The sequence below is a fragment of the Neophocaena asiaeorientalis genome, unplaced genomic scaffold (assembly GCF_003031525.2).
Source record: "Neophocaena asiaeorientalis asiaeorientalis breed wild unplaced genomic scaffold, Neophocaena_asiaeorientalis_V1.1 scaffold283, whole genome shotgun sequence".
NCBI classification, from domain to species: Eukaryota; Metazoa; Chordata; class Mammalia; order Artiodactyla; family Phocoenidae; genus Neophocaena; species Neophocaena asiaeorientalis.
Genome location: NW_020172827.1, coordinates 459333 through 473103, shown reverse-complemented (window position 1 = coordinate 473103; position 13771 = coordinate 459333). Strand labels below are relative to the sequence as shown.

The following is a 13771-nucleotide window of genomic DNA, read 5'->3' as shown; positions in this document are numbered from 1 at the left end:
AACCCAAGGCTGATAGTAGTGTTAACTACCACCAAATCATCAAACATCCTAGTAAGATAACATTAAAGACAAATATATATATATATCTCCTAAAATAACTTTTATTCTAAAGCAACACAGTCATTTTCTAGTTTTCCTAATGCTGTTTTCTTTCATATGGGAAAGAAGACAGGTTGAACAGACAGATGAGAAACTTCTTTAAATCTGGGGGGCACAGAGTTTAATAAGATCTATCCTGAGAATTAATCCTCAAAGCAAGATATATAGGCAACACTATCAGCAGAATCTATACACAAACAACAGCAAAACAGCATAAATAATAAAACTGTACTCTGATTTAACATTCTATTCAATGTACACACAGTGAGATGATTAATAAGGTTTGAGATGTAAGTAGGAAGAGAGAGAGAAAAAAAAACAACTGTAATTGGCAGGGATTCCTATCACTAGAGTGAGAACTTGAAAAATAAAATAAAACAAAAAAACATTTCCCCTAATGTCCTTAGATAGTAAAATATTCCCACCTGTGTTCTCCTAGAGCAGTAGTTCTCACAACTCTGGAGACACTTTTGGTTGTCAGGACTACAGTGAGGATGCTACTGGAATCTGGTGGGTAGCAGGCCCAGAATGTTGCTAAACATCCTGCAATGCATAAGGGGGCCAATCAACAGCGAAGAATTACTCAGTTCAAAATGTCAATAATGCTGAGGTTAAGAAATCCTACCCTACAGCTAGCACTGAACTCTGTTATAATACTTGCCACAGTGTATTGTGATAATGTTTATAGAACTCTGGCACTGCACTGTGAGCCAACAATAAGCTAAGACACTTTCATTTTCTCCATATCTCTAGCTATGCCTAACAGAATAGCAATAGTAACAGTAGTAGTAGAAGCAGCAGCAACAGAAGCCACTTTCTCCGCCACTCAGTTAACAATACTTGGTTCATTACTTATGGACCTCCTACTCTCTAGGGAAGCAGTGTGATCCCAGAGATACAGTGAATACACTCACTTTTGCAAACAAACTGAAATGACCCACAATTCTGGAAATCTATTTCTTTAGGTTCCTAATGTTTCTCCGAATGTCAGGGTTAAAAGGCAGCCTTGTCAACTTTAACCACTGACAAATGCAGGAAGCCATTCTAAAAGATATCTCTGCTTAGCCCTGTCTTGTCTAAGGTAAGTATAATTTAAGAATAGCCACTCCTTTTATGACTTTGTTTTAGAAAGTTTACCATTCTACTCACTTTCCCCTAAAACTGTTTTGTCAATGTCTTCTTAAAGTGTAATGCTCAAATTGAACACAATACTCCAGATATGGTCTGCTTAGGGCAGAATATCAACACAGTTGATGATGGTCACTGCTGATCTTGTGCTACTATAACACTTACTGACAAATATATATATGTGTGTGTGTGATTGACTGAAACTCCCAGAACTTCTTCAACATAGCCCGCTTCTCCATGAATTCTTACATCACTTCATAGCCAACAAGCCAGGACTTCTCCATGTTCTTTTTACATAATTGATTATTTGAACCTTAAGCAAGGATTTGCATTTCCTATTATTGAATTTCCCATTATTCCTATTTCCTATTATTGAATTTTGTAATATGCATTTCCTATCATTGAATTTCCTATTATTCCTATTTCCTATTATTGAATTTCATAATTCCAAGCTTTCCTTCTACAGCCAGAATCTTTTTGGATCCAGATTCTGACACCTTATATATGTCCTTTTCAACATAAATATGCATTCTATGTTCTCACCTAAGTCATAGATTTAAAAATCATCAATTGCCCAAAGACTGCAGAAAAAGTCAACTTTCCAAAACTATATCTGGATCAGAGATGATCACAATAGAGAAAGAGGTCTAAAATATCTTCATTAATTATTATCGCACATCCCTCTCTTCTAAGGTCTTGCACTGTGCTATCAGATGAATCTGCATAGAACACCAAATGCATCATGTAACATCTTTACAAAAATACTTTAATTACTCATCCTACCTACCACATCAAATAACCTAATGAATTTTCTGTTACAAGTTAGTCTCCTTCAAGACGTTTCCTAAACTTCCAATGTTTCCTTTTGGAACCACCTCCCATATCCAAATTCTATCTTTCTTTGATAGTGCAACTTCAGTTCCAATTCATTCACGTGTGTGTGTAGAGAGGGAGGGAGTGCCGGACAGAGGAGAGGGAGAGAAACGGACAGAGGGAAGAGAGGGAGAGAGAAGCCTTTCAATACAGTTTGAGCTCTGGTGAGATAAAGTATATAAATGACCTAGTATATGTAAAGTGACCCTCAGATCGCCTACCAAGTAGCAGGCATTTACTACTAATTACCCCTCCGTTCCTCGTTTATTTGCAACACCATGATCCTGTACACAGTAGGTATTGAAAGAATACTGATTAAATTTCAGACACTTCATTTTTCTAAAATAAACTAGATCGTGGAAATCAAAATCCCAGGAAGCAGAGGCTAAACAAAAACAAAGATAAAATACTCAAAGACTCCCAACATCAAAAAATTAAGTAAACAGTTTCCTGAACTCATCAGGGAAAATGATCGTGCCACGCATGCAAAGCGCCATGCATACACCCCTCTCTTCCTCTGACCTTTGGATTAAGTATGATATTTTTGCCTTTTGATTTTTGGGTTTGACTTTGGTTAAGCGATGTTTGAGCAACGGAGACTTATCTACAAAGACAGTGGATCAGCATCTGCAACCCCATAATCTTCTAAATAACTGGGTTAAAAATATACACATACAAGATTTAACTGATCAGCTGCACCTAAAGTTTCTTTTCCCGTAGTCTATGTTGTACCAGCAAACACCCATTCGTTTCGTAGGAACTGGGCTCAGGTTGTTTGGGGAACTAAAATCCAATAAACACGATCTATGAGCTTTCCCCCACCTCCCAGGGGCTGGCTTCTCCAGCCTCCTCCCCAGCTCTGCGCGTAACGAAAACACTGCCAGGCTCCGCGTCCCTGCTCCGGAGCGAGAGGGCACACTCAGTCTCGCGTCCTCTGTCCGCGAGTGTCTGCGCTCACCTACCGCACCAGCCGCCCACAGGAAGGCTGCGAGTCCGCGGAGCAGCTACAGACGAACTCAAAAATCAGCAAACACCGACCGTTGTCACTTTTCAAACCTACCGCCTCCTACTGGAACTCCCGCCCCGTTCCGCCCCGCCCACTTCCTGCGCTCCGCCGAGCCGTGTGCCGGTTGGGCTCAATACACACGAGACGGCTGGTGCTGGAGTTGCGAGAGAGGACGCCGGGCTCCGAGCGGAACTATTTTTCGCGGAGTTGGAGTCTAGTCGGATCTAAATTCAGCAGGAAATGGGAGCGCCGCGGTTTGGGGGAGGAGTCCGAGGCTAATACGAAGTTCCGTGAGTCCTTTGAACGGTTTTGGCGTCCGAGGTGAAGAGCGGAAGTGAATAGAGGGTTTCTGGAGACGAGCTAAACTCAAGATGACAAGGGAAGGAGGACGTGGGGCAGTGGGGCCGGGTAAGTCATAGAGTCTCAGAGTAATAACACCGATATTTTTTGAGCGTTGACTGAGACGCCAGGTTCTGTGTTGGATGCTTATAGGCATTATCTCATTTAGGCTTCATTAAAAAGGGAAAGGGGGCTAATAGATACTATCATCAAATGAGGGATTAAATCAGGGAGATTATGCAACTGGCCCAAAGCTGTGCGCAGTAGTTCACAAGTAGCATAACCAGGATTTGGACACAGATCATCTGATTCTGCGTTGGTGAGCCCAACTTCAAGAGGTGGGAGCAGTCTTAACAGTTCATCTGGTCGAATCCTTTCACATTTACAGGCAAGAAACCTGGGGCTCAGAAGTGATTTGTTTCCACTTGTTTAGTAAGTGGCACTATCTAGTGTAGAACCCGTGTCCTTTGTTCTCCCTCCCTTCATTCATCCCTCTACAGGAGCAAGGCACTCCCGGTGCTAACAACATTGAACTCTTCCCCAAATTTGCACATCCGCGAGTGAGTTGGATTCTTCAAATGATGCGTGGCACTTCATACATGATCACAAGTCTGGGTCTTGCAGCAGAAGATACGACTGGCCTAATTGTCAGCGGGGGGAAACCATTTAGTTTTATTATGGCTTGGAGCCGTAGAAGCCGTAGTAGGACTTGCTTCTGACTGCAGTGTAAAGTATTATCTAGTGAGGGTGGTGTATTGGATGGGAAGTCTGCACTGAATCAAGTGAAAAATATACTGGAAAGACTATTGAAAGTACACAAATTCTGGTGCTTTGTTGTAGGGGGGTGGTGGAGGCTATACCTATTGATATAGAAATTTATACCGATTTGAAATAAAAATACATTTCATACTCATTAGTTTAGGGCTTCCTTTTCCCTTTTCTATGTCCAATTACTGATGTAATTCTCAAAAGTCAGAATGTAGTAAAACTCAAAAGTGAGTTAGAAAATAGATTTTTTAAAAAAATACTTGGAGTGAGGAGAGGAGAAAAAAAAGACCTTTCTCATTGGCACTTACCAAATCAAACCGATTACTTGTGCATGCACATACTCCACTAGGCAGTATCTTCTTAGAGGCAGGGTAAAGGACCATAGCTAGCATAATGACTTGAGAGCTCAGCTCCTGAGTCAGAAAGAGCTGGGTTTAAATCCCTCATCACGGGGCATCCCTGGTGACGCAGTGGTTAAGAATCCGCCTGCCAACCCAGGGGACACTGGTTCGAGCCCTGGTCCAGGAATATCCCACATGCCGCAGAGCAACTAAGCCCGTGCGCCACAGCTACTGAGCCTGCGCTCTAGAGCCCGCGAGCCATGACTACTGAGCCTGCGTGCCACAACTGCTGAAGTCCGCGCACCTAGAGCCTGTGCTCCCCAGCAAGAGAAGCCACCACAATGAGAAGCCCACGCACCGCAGCGAAGAGTAGCCCCTGTTCACTGCAACTAGAGAAAGCCCGCTCGCAGCAACGAAGACCCAATGCAGCCAAAAAAATATTAAAAAATCCCTCATCACACTGCTTACTATCTGTATGGACTCAGGCAAGTTGTTTAACCTAACTAAACTGGTTTCTGCATCTTTAAAGTAGCAATAATATCTTATTTATAGGGTGTCATGAAGATTAAATGGATTCATTCATGTAAAGTGTCTGGCAGAATTGTAAGCACTCGATAAGTATTACCTGTTATTTTGACTATTATTATTTATACATTGTCCTAGTAAAATATCTTGCAAATGGTAAGTGCTCAACAAATGCCTGAACCATTGTTAAGAGTCCAGACAAGGAAAGCGTGACCTATATGTAAACCAAGAATAGAATGGACCATATGGAGAGAGAAAAATGAGGTGAAGGAAGAGCAGGATGACTGTATTTACAATAAAATAATTGTTTCTTTGGTGGATAATTTTACTGTAGATATGGCAAATTGATAGTTATATTAGAAGTAAAATTAAGAAAAAGCGAATGGGTATTTATTCAGATTGTCTCGATTATAAGGGTAGATTTGATTTTTCAAAATTCAGTTGTCTGTTACTGGTCATTGTGAATTAGAGGGCAGAAATCCAGAAATCCCAGCCTAAACTTTCTAGAGTTTTGTCATTATCCATAAAGACATTAACTGCAGCAGAAAATTAGATTCCAGTACTCTTTATGGCTGTAGCATCTTTTTTCCCCTTGACCTATATACCCTCACATGCTCTATATCTGCTCTTATATTTCATTTTCCCTGTCAGCTCTCCTGCCATTACCTCCCTTCCCAGCCTAGACTGCATGGCTTATCAACATCCAAACTCCCTGCATCCCTTGCCTCTGACCCCAGTGCCTGTCAAAATCCTAACCCTGAATCTGTCCCATAAATCCCCACCCTGAATCTGTCCCATAAATCCCCAGCTGGGCACCCTGGAGAAAATCACACAAAGTGATGTACAACAGGTTCTTGGTCTGCAGCTTCAGCTCACCCCCAATTCTTGACACTCCTTTATCATTTTTCAGTTCCCTGTCTTATAACTTGTAGTGATTTCTCATAACTACCTTTGTCCTCAGTTTCAACTTCTCTTTTTATTGGAAGGTGACTAGAGTAGTGTAAAAGATATTTTTCAAGCACTTAACACACATTCACATGCATCTGCGACCTTTATGCCAGTTTCTTTTCTAATTTTAATTCCATGTTCCTTTTCTAGATTGCACTTTAGATCCTGGATGACAGACCTGTAAGGACTGAGCAGACCTTTGACTGACAAGATGGGATGCTCAGTGAGACCACGGCAGCCTGCACCTAGGACTTTATCTTTAATTCAAGTGGCAGTCCTGTGGTAGCTAGTGCTTTGGGTTAAAATTTTTTAAATCTCTTTTTTAAGTGACAAGAATTCCAGATTGTTGTTTCCGCTTTGTTTTAAGTGGGTCAGTGAGGATGAACAGTTGATTCACTTGGTCTAGTGTGGTAGGAATAGATAAAATACTCAGACTTGGTCCTACACCCTCCTTGCCATCAAGAACCCACTTATTTGAAGATAGAAATTTCCCAGGGGCCACAGACATTTCCAGCAACCTCGTTCCCCGTTAATTGAGAAAATTCAAGCCATCATGCAACATATTCCTTAACTTCCTGCCCACCCATTTCCCTTACCACCACATTTATCTGCCTCTCTCTTATTGATCTCAGAAGATGAATAGTGCCTACTTCTCCTGTGCTATTGATCAGTGCCTCTTTCTAGACCTCTCTGCTACATTTGACACCATTAATCAGACCCTCCTTGAAACCTAAGTCCCTTTGCTTCTCTCCTGTATCTTCTGCCTATCTCGTGCTTCTTAGGGGGCTCTTTCTCTGCCTGCCCTTTATACAGTATAAGTTTCAACCTTGAGTTTTCTTTTTTTTTTTTGCATAAATCTTCTCCTTCAGAGTACCATCCATTCTCATTGTTTTAATCTATTTGCTCAAGGATCCAAAAACTACTGCTATCTCTGACTTCCTCCTTGAGATTCAGATTTTTATTTTCTTGCCTACTAGATAGATGCATTTGGGAGAGCTCGTGAGCCATTCAAATCCTAATTTATCCCTTTCTTTTTTTCAACTGCCCAATCTATCTCACTGTTGTCTCCAGCCTTACAACCCTTACCTGCATCCCCCACTTTGTCTTCTAAGTAGCTGCTGTAATGATCAGTCTTAAATGTAAATCTGACTATTTCACTGGTCTGGTTAAACTTCTACAACCCCTCCCACCATCACCTCCAAGACAAAGTCCAACTCCATAGCCTGCACCCTGGGACCTCCATGATCTTGCCACTGTTTATGTTTCCACTGTCATCTCCCATCACACCCATTTCCCGTTCATGAGGCTGTTTTATACTTTGAGACCTTTTCTTATTCTTGTTGACTCCGTCTGGACTGTCTTGATTTTCTTTGCCTGATCCCTACTTTCTTTACTTACTTTTCAGATGTCTTCTAAGAAGCCTTTCCCTAATCCACAGTCTGAACTAGTTGACTTTCCTTCTGACTTTCTAGGTATAGATTTATTCATTCAAAAATATTTATTGATCCTCTTATTTTATGCCAGACACTAAGCTAGGTACTGGAAGTATAATAATGAACAAGCAAATGTGATAATAATCAATCTAATAATTGACCTAATAGATCTTATATTCTCATAGGGAAGGGAGAAAAGTAATTTAAAAAAAATTGTGGTTTAGTCTGAGTGGCTCCATGCAGGAGAATAGCTAGGAATTGGCCAGGTTAAAGGGTGGAGGGCAAGAAAGAGGTAACAACTGTGAAGGCCCAGACATAAGAGGAGAGCACAGCCTAGGAACAGAGATTCTAGACACAGAGCTGGGGAGGTAAAGAGGCACCAGATCGTGAAGAGTATTACTAGTCATGTTAAGGCATTTGGACTTCTTAAAAGTAATAGGAAGTTTGAAGGGCTTCAACAAGATTAGGTTTGTATTTAGGTGATGACTGGCTGCTATGAGAAAATAAAATTGAAGAGTGGCAAGACTGAATGAAGGAAAACCAGTTACGACCTCATTGTAGTAATCCAGGGGAAAGAAGACGGCAGCCTGTACTAGGGTATTGCCAGCATGGATGGAATTCAGGAAGTAGAAGTGGCAGGACTTGGTGACTGAATTGGGAGGGCAGAGGTGAGAGAAATCAAGGATAGAGTTCCATAAACAAGTTTTAGTGAGGACCCTATTTGCTATCATATGTTCATGGCCTAGACATCGTTAGACATTGTAGATGCTTGATAAATATCTGCTGAGTGAGAGTTTTCTGGCTTGAGCCCCTAGATAAGTGGGATGCTATTCTCGGATTTAGGAAATACAGAGGTGAACTCATTTTGGGAGGTGACTGATGATTGAGTTTTGGACATGTATAGCTCAAGATGCCTGTGGGAGAGACACATGAAAATGATAGATACAATGCGATTGGGAGAGATCTCACGTGTATTCTTTGTATACTGAAAAAAATAAAAGTTTATACTTTATTGAAATGATCAGTTTTGTGTCTGTCTCCACTATTGCACAGGGCTGACGCTAAATGACTTGATTCCCTAGCACCTAACACTTGTGTCTAGCACAAACTGGGTACCCAGTCAATGTTTTTTATTGAATTGAACTACTCCTTTTTAAACATGGTCCATCTAACAGGAGAAATTAGTAATAGTCGTAGCCTCTGAGGAGGGAGACTGGGGCTCAGAGTGAAAAGATTTTCTTTTTATTGAATATACTTTGGTTCTTTATACTTTTCCCCCATGTGCTTATATTTCCTATGAAAAATAAAAAGATGAGAAAGAAGTGTTCTATTTGTATGAACTTTATACTGAAAACTACTCCAACTATGATCTGATTGGTATAGAGTAGAATAGTAATGATATCTAAGGTCATACTAGCATTTTTTGACGACATCACATTATCAATTGGTTTACAAATTTGATGACTATCATTGATGCCATTGTTCAATTCACTTATGCAAATAATTAATATTTATTCATGTCTTAAAAATAATGACTAACCATGAGTAGCAGGCTAAAGTGAAATTATGAACACATACTTTATATTAAGGGCATCAAAAAATCTTTGAAACGATGTATCGTGAGGGATAGATAAAACCTACTAAAGCAACTGAGTGTCATAGTTTTACATCTGCCTAACAATTCATGTGAGAAGAAAGCATGCCTCTTTGACCTGGCAGCTAACATTTATTGCTTGCCAACATTACAAGTAGTATCTAATATGCAAAACTTTTATTTACAAGTGTTGGAATATCCTTTACACATCTTAACTGTAGTTAATTATGAATGAATAGGTAAAAATGCTTTTATATATTTGTGAATTGACATTTTAGTGTATAATTTTATTTAAAAGGTTGGGGTTATAGGTATACTGAAGATGCACTAATACTTAAAGTGGTAAATTCTAGTAACATTTTTGTTTGCACAGCATATTCACTGGGTGGCGCTATTGTATTAATGTTAACCTTACACAATTTGGAAGTTCTGTTTCATTTTCCTTTACATAAGTAAATAGAATTAGAGTGATAAACATTGAACACAGTGTTCTAGGTGGAAAAAATTAGATTCCGAATTTATTGGCTTTAAGATACATGTTTAGAGTTCAGGCTTAAGAAGACAAGCAGCATTGAATTCAAAGTAGCTGTCTGCTTTTTATTACCTTTTAATCATTCCAGACCTGTTAATCTACTTCATTCCTCAGCTGTGTTCATCTTTGTTAGTAGACTTGGAAACTGAGCTATATGTTTGAGGTACTGTAAACAGTATCTTTGTTTTGGATTCAGATGAAATTTTCAGTTTGAAACCATAAAATATATATCTTTTGTTAATTTGCGATGAACTCTAAAGCAGATTTAAGGAAGCAAAAATTTGGTACGTTATACTCTAACCTCCTAGTATCCTATCCCCAGCTTTCACATCAACCTATATTATTTTAACACAGTATGGAGAGCCTTAGGAATTAATAGCCCAAAAAGTTGGATATTGATAAAAATATTTGTCCAACGTGACTTTTTTAAATGGAATTTTTATTCCCTGGGTATGACCAATTTTGGTATCATAATATTCTGTGGTGTTTCCAGTTATTTCAAAGCAGTTTAAAAGATTCTCTTGGGGGAAAGTGTTAATGAATGCTTATGTTAAAATTAATCATTTATAACAAATTTTGGAAAAGGAAGTTAAAAACAGAACCAATAATGACAGAGTATCACAAATCAGAAAACTCTGGAGATAACTAGTTTTTCTTTTTATCAGAGTGTTAGTGTCATGTTGTCATTCCTATAGATTCTTTTTTACTAGTGATTTCTATTATCTAGAGTAAATCTTCTAGTATGGACTTTATTTAATGAACCCTTAGAAGGAAATAACTTCTGAGTTCTCAACATCTTTTCATAGCCCCTAATCCTGTTTTCTCTCAAAAAGGAGACTGTATCTGAGTGTTTTATCAAAACATTTCTACATTAAGTACCAAGTAAGAGTATCTAATTTCATCGTAAGTATTTGAAAAAAATTACCCTTCAGTTTTCACTGACTATTTATTAAGCAGGCAACCTGATAAACAGGTTGACCATATAAATTCAAAATTGATACCTGAATATTGCTCCTAAGATAACCCATTACGATGATTTCCATTTATATACCTTTTGCCTACAGTACTTAAATAATAATTCACATTCATAGAAGATATTCTAGGTGCTAGGTCCTCTCCATGTTTTATTTCATTAATTCTCACAACTGCATGAAGTAGTTTCCATTCCCATTTTTCAGATGAAAAACCAAAACTTAACTCACTAAAGAAAACTTAATTTGCTTATAGTCATATATCTAGAAAAATGGAGCCAAAATTTGAACCCACGTAATCTAATTGGAGAAAGCTCTATCTTTATCTGCTATACTGTACTACCTAATCTTGAACCCTGTAACTGGTAGGGACAGTGTTCATTTTTGTGAGCAGTAGACCCCTTCTTTTTATGTTCCTCAGGTTGTATCCCTGGGTCCTTCTAGGAAAGATTGTATCCCTAGATACCTTCCACCCTTTACCACCCCACTACAATACTCACAAAATACCTATGAAGCCTTGAGCAGTTCTTTGGGGTGGGATTTAGTTGATTGGATTCTTTGATCTACTTTTCCCTTGTGTTCTAGGGATTATGTCCCCTTGTAGGCTTTTGGGTAGACTGGCAGCCTGCCTCATAAGGGCATTCCAGGCCTTCAGAGATGTCCTATGTAGGTATTCTCACATTTCTAGCCCTCTTTTCCCACAATTTGGCAGCTTCCAGGGTCTCTGCCAGCCCTTAATTCCCTGGGACGTATGATCATTCCAAAGAAAAAGAATAAAGTTCCAGGCTTTCTGTTTCTGCCTTTGTCTTAACAGGAAATTTCACAGCTATAGCCATTTGTTGGTTGTCATTTGCTTCTGGTTCTGCTCATTGATGCGGGCTCCACCAAAAGCTTTTTTGTGGAATTAATATTAACTAAAACAATGCATTTACTCCACCCCAACAATTAATTTCCTTAGGAAAACAACTATTTGCTCTACATGAGAAATTCATAATCACAGTATTAACATAATTTACTTATTTCTTAGGAATAAACCAGACTATATTATGCTAGCAGATCATTCCCAACTTGAGTGACAATGAATTAATTATCTCAAAAGCACTTTATTTCTTCCCTAACCACAGTGGGGGTGTGGTTGTTTTGGGGGAAGGGTGAGGACATTTTATTTCACTGTGTTATGTTTTCATTTTAGACTTGGAGACAGAAAGCAGAGTGGCAAACCACGTAGGGTGGTAGCTTAGTAGGGAATAGAAATTTAAACTAAGATTCTAACCCCTAGGTTAATCAGAATTGACAAGATTGCAAAGATTTTGTCTAAATTGTAGAGATAACGGCCATGATACCATCAACAGGAATTCATTGAATATTTGTATGTGTCAGACACTCTACTTTCAGAACCCAAAATTAGGACAGATTGCCTACAAGTGCAAAATAACGTTTTAACTTTGTATTCTTCTCTAGGTGAGTGAAAAGGAAAAACTCTGTTTCTACTCTCAACACTGTTTCACTTGTGGTCACCAAATGTGTGGGCTTTTCCCCATACGGCCAATTCTCTGATACCAGCATCAGTTCTGACACTATCTGTTGATAGCTGGAGTTAGTGTCAGAGCCCACCAGTTAAGGGCTCAGTCCCACAAGACTGCTACCACTTCAGAAGCCAATTGCAAGTCCCAGGTTGTCACCTGTACTTCTGACTGATGGACTAAAAATTGGAGTTCCCACGGCCCCCTCCTCAGGTTCAGTAGTTTGCTAGAATGGCTCACAGAACTCAGGAAAACACTTGTGTCTACCGGTTAGTTATATAATAAAGGATAAAGAGGAACAGCCAGATATGAGATACATAGGGTGAGGTGTGGAAGGATCCTGAGCACAGGAGCTTGTGTATCCATGGAGGTGGGGTGCCCCATACTCCTGGCACATTGATGTGTTCACAACCCCATACTTTAGGGATTTTTATGGAGGTTACATCCCATAGACATGATTGATTATTAACTCAGTCTCCAGCCCCTCTCCCCTCTCCTTTCTCCAGAGAATGGGGGTCAGGGCTGAAAGTTCCAAGCTTCTAATCATGGCTTGGTCTTTCTGGTGATCAGCCCTCATCCTGAAGTTATCCAGGAACTCACCAAAAATTGCCTCAGAACAAAAGATGCTCCTATTACCCAAGGTATTTAGGAGCTCTGTGTTAGGAACTAGGGTCAAAGACCAATTATTAGAACAGAAGATGCTCCTAGCACCTTTATCAGTTTTTTAGTAGGTTTTTTAGTAGCTCTAGCCAGGAGCCAGGGACTAAGACCAAATATATATGTCCTATTATATCACAATATCACAGTGAGAAACCGCAATGCCCTTTTATCTGCTCAAATTTAGACTCCCTATTCTGGTACTAGTCTATTTCTCACATCATCCAATCCACTTTTCTTATCCAACTTAATCTTCCACTACATTTTTTTTGTTGTTGAAGTATAGTTGATTTACAATGTTGTGTTAATTTCTGCTGTACAGGAAAGTAACTCATATATATATATATATATATATATATACACACACACACACTTTCTTTTTATATTATTGTCCATTATGGTTTATCCCAAGACTTCAAATATAGTTACCTATGCTGCACAGTAGGACCTTGTTTTCCATCCATTCTATATGTAATAGTTTGCATCTATTAACCCCAAACTCCCAGTCCATCCCTCCTCCATCCCACCTCCCCCTTGGCAACCACAGGTCTGTTCTCTTTGTCTGTGAGTCTGTTTCTGTCTTCTACTACTTTTTAAAACATACCCTCTGGGCACTCCAGGACTATAATGACTTGCAGCAGGGATAGGGGAGGATGGGGGGCATCAGCTGCTTCTTCTAGACACTAGGGAATGCAGCTGGACCTGGATCCAAAGCAGGCTACCCATATCAATGGGCCCCAGAGGACAAGGCCTGGCTGGAGGACTGAGTGGAACGCAGACGGCCAGCCACCCTGTGCCTTTGGATTCGAGAATTTAACCCATTTACATGTTAGATGTGTGGCTGAGAGGGTCTTGGTGCTCCGGCCGGATGTCAGGCCTGAGCCTCTGAGGTGGGAGAGCCGAGTTCAGGACATTGGACAACCAGAGATCTCCCAGCCCCATGTAATATCCATCAGCAAGAACTAACCCAGAGAGCTCCATCTCAATGCTAAGACCCAGCTCCATTCAATGACCAGCAAGCTCCAGCGCTGGAC

General features: G+C 39.9%; 1 protein-coding gene and 1 long non-coding RNA gene across 2 annotated transcripts in view; one reads left to right on the top strand and one right to left on the bottom strand.

Annotated features, from left to right (window-relative positions):
* Positions 1 to 3154, bottom strand: part of NUF2 (NUF2 component of NDC80 kinetochore complex) — a 29442-nt gene extending 26288 nt beyond the window's left edge. The window contains exons 1-2 of the mRNA XM_024741975.1: positions 3063 to 3154; positions 525 to 642 (exon numbers count right to left, since the gene is read on the bottom strand). The gene's annotated coding sequence lies outside the window, so the exon portion shown is untranslated. The remainder of the gene's footprint in view (positions 1 to 524; positions 643 to 3062) is intronic.
* A 273-nt stretch (positions 3155 to 3427) lies between these two features.
* On the top strand, positions 3428 to 4361 carry LOC112397718 (uncharacterized). The gene is made up of 2 exons (XR_003002861.1): positions 3428 to 3514; positions 3946 to 4361. It is a non-coding gene; the product is annotated as an uncharacterized LOC112397718 (long non-coding RNA).
* Positions 4362 to 13771: the final 9410 nt, after the last annotated feature.